Genomic DNA, 664 nt, shown 5'->3' on the forward strand with positions numbered 1-664 from the left:
CTCTCTCTCTCTCTCTCTCTCTCTCTCTCTCTCTCTCTCTCGTAGTTTCTTTCATATGATGTTTTTCATATATTCTCTTCATTTTTCATATATATCCCTTTCAATTTTACTATGTTTCTACACTGTTAAATATTGGAGGGTCAAATTTAAACCAATTTCTTGAGTTAAATAATATTTAATTATTTTTAACTCTCATGTGTGTCAAAATTTACTTTTTTAACACAAAACATGTGTTAAAAAAAACAACCACATTTAATCAACCCATTTAAAACAATATTAAGTCATTTTTTATTAAAACAAAGGTTACATTAACGTGCACATAATAAAAAATAAACTAAATTTTAGTCAAATTTAATACATTTCTTAAGTTAAATTATTTAACTCCATTACATTAGTTAAATTAACGACATATTTAGTAGGAGCAGTGGCGACTTATAGGAATGATTAAAAATAACTCAAATTGAGTATAATTTGACACTACGGATTTAACAGTGTACTAACACGGAAATAGCCTGTCCCAGTAAGAATGCCGATCTATTCTTCGGCTACCAAATTCGATAGTAATTTTCATCACAAAATTCTCTCTCCGTAATATCGCTATTAAATCGAGAAGATTTACATCAATAATATATATATATATATATATATATATATATATATATAT

At 26.2% G+C, this 664-nt stretch overlaps 1 protein-coding gene across 6 annotated transcripts in view; it reads right to left on the bottom strand.

Annotated features, from left to right (window-relative positions):
• The window catches only part of LOC116845305, an 86,835-nt gene that overhangs the window by 25,639 nt on the left and 60,532 nt on the right, over nt 1-664 (bottom strand). The gene's annotated exons all lie outside the window — the stretch shown is intronic.

The sequence above is a fragment of the Odontomachus brunneus genome, unplaced genomic scaffold, assembly GCF_010583005.1.
Source record: "Odontomachus brunneus isolate Ranch 3 - 2012 unplaced genomic scaffold, Obru_v1 Obru_scaffold_051, whole genome shotgun sequence".
Taxonomy (NCBI): domain Eukaryota; kingdom Metazoa; phylum Arthropoda; class Insecta; order Hymenoptera; family Formicidae; genus Odontomachus; species Odontomachus brunneus.